At 59.4% G+C, this 2,291-nt stretch overlaps 1 pseudogene; it reads right to left on the bottom strand.

Annotated features, from left to right (window-relative positions):
• Window positions 1-1,592: 1,592 nt before the first annotated feature.
• Window positions 1,593-1,985, bottom strand: LOC118897553 (annotated as a pseudogene).
• Window positions 1,986-2,291: the final 306 nt, after the last annotated feature.

Genomic DNA, 2,291 nt, shown 5'->3' with positions numbered 1-2,291 from the left:
CCTGTGGTGAGGGGTCACGGACATGGAGGATTCAGGGAACCACAGGCCAGGGCAGCTGGAGGGCAGGGCCGGGCTCTGATAGGACGTGGTGAGGGTCCTAAAAACAGCAGGGTTTGTTGGAGATTTGTTGAGCACATTAACAAGTCGACTGTCCTGCGAGGTGTCTCCCCTGCAGAAATGGCCCCCAGTGTAGTGTCCTCTGCCCGCTTCCTTTGCTGACAGATGTTGTCTCTCTGCTACTGGGGGCCGCCCACTCTCACAGGAGCCGAGGCCTTCTCTGCTCAGCTGCGGGCCTGGTACAGACCCCTTCGTGTCTGCCTGCTGCTGGAAGAGCTCTGTCTGAGCAAGACGTCTGGTTTTCGCAGCCACTATTCTGACCCCCACGAGGGATTCTGCTTACTCTTTGCTGGAGCCTGGCCTCTGGGTGGCGCCTGCCCTCGTGAGCTCCCGTCGTTAGGCACACACCCTCTCACAGAGAAGTCAGGTGACGGCCCAGCAGCAAGCATCCCCCACCCCCACCCCCAACCACCGCTCCACACACACCCCCTCCAGCAGCGTGTCCGGCCTTGGGGAATCCCAGGGCGCTGCCATCCGCCAGCTGCCGTGTGGATGTCCTCCCAGGGTCCCACCAAGAGATTGAACACCCATAGGCGACCAGTCCTGGTGACGCCCTGGCTCCCTCCCTGGGCGCTTGTTCAGCATCCCACAATTAATGACAAGTTATTAATTATTAATGACAAGCGTCGAGTACTGTGCTCAAGGGGCCCGTGGGCGAGACGTCCAGGTGAAGAAAAGCTCACACGACCACGGACCAAGTGCTAAACCTGAAACAGGCCCGGAGTGCTGTGGGTCCTCCATTCCAACCTTGAGCAACGTGGTGGAAAACGCCTTCCTTGCATTTAGCTGACAGCCGTCTCCTTTTCGCTTTCCGCCTCCTGATACTAATTCAAACACCATCCAGGCTCCTTGGCTGCAGGAGCCTGGATTCATTCTGGAGGCAGGACCCAGAAGGGCAGTCAAGAGGCCTCTCTTCCACCGAGGGAAAACAGAACACTCACAAAACTAGTTGTCAAGCAGATTCATGCTAAGCTGGTTTGGTTTTTTTAATTGGCCAGGGGCCTAGAATCCGACTGGCAGCAATGGAGCGGACAGATGGGATCCTATATGAAGCTACTGACGCATTCAACTTAGAAAGAGAAGAAAACCTTATTAGTCAAGGTTTCAAAGGCTGCGACTTCACAGGAAGCCTTCTCCAGCCCAGCCAGCTGGGCCTGCATCCCTGGCTGGTACCGCCCGGCTTTGCCAGGCCCTGCTCGAGGCTCCCAGCGTCCCAGCCCGGTGCCAGCAGCCGAAAGCCGGCCCCATTCTTGTCCCCCAAGAGCTGCTGCTTCCTGAGTCCCCGGGGGCTTCTGTCTGCCCTCCCGCGGGCTGGACCAGGCAGGAAGCTCTCCACAGCCACTGTCACTGTCCCATCCTTGCTCTGAGCTCAGAGTCACCTGTTCTAGGTTGAAGTGTGTCCCCCACCCAAATTCATATTTTTTTGGAGGGGACACCGAAATCTCTTTTACTGCGGCGGGGAGCGGAGTGGCCTCTCACTGCACGGGTCGTTAATTGGCGCGGCTTCCTGAGTCCCGCGGCTGCGTCACAGCCAGAAGCTCGCGTGCGCTGGAGAAGGGCTGGATGCGCAGGGCCTCAAAGGCTTCGTGTGCCCTGAAGGCTAGCCCCGCAGCGGCCGGGGCCCGAGGCTGTGCCGTCCGGCTGGTGAAGCCACACTCGCCCGGTGTTTTGCCATCGTCCGGAAGCCGGTTGTCCTAGTACAGCCGCTGCTCTTCCGGCGGCCGCTTGAGGATGCCCTCGACGGCGCGTTTCAGCTCAGACACGGCGCTCGATTCCCTGGCGTCCGTGAAGATGGTGGTCTTGGGGCGCCGGATCGTGCGGCACACGTCCATCGCGGCCGCTGCCGCTTCCCCTCGATGCGCCGGCGCGGCCGCGCTTCCGGATTCATATGTTGAAGTCCTAACCCCGAGTATCTCAGAGTGTGACCTTGTTTGGAGACAAGGTCTTCGTAGAGGTCATAGTTAAAGTGAGGTCCTTAGGGCGGGCTCTACTCCAAGATGATGTCCTTACAAAAGGGGGACACGTGGACACAGACACACGCACAGAGAGAAGAGACTCAGGTAGAAGGCGGCCGTCCACAAGCCAAGGAGAGAGGCCTGGGGCAGATCCTTTCCTCGGGGCCCTCGGGAGGAACCAGTCCTGCCGACACACTGATCTCAAGCTTCTGGCCTCCA

This window comes from Balaenoptera musculus, chromosome 6 (genome assembly GCF_009873245.2).
Source record: "Balaenoptera musculus isolate JJ_BM4_2016_0621 chromosome 6, mBalMus1.pri.v3, whole genome shotgun sequence".
NCBI classification, from domain to species: Eukaryota; Metazoa; Chordata; class Mammalia; order Artiodactyla; family Balaenopteridae; genus Balaenoptera; species Balaenoptera musculus.
The sequence above is the reverse complement of the archived record's forward strand: the minus strand, read 5'-3'. Positions and strand labels throughout refer to the sequence as shown.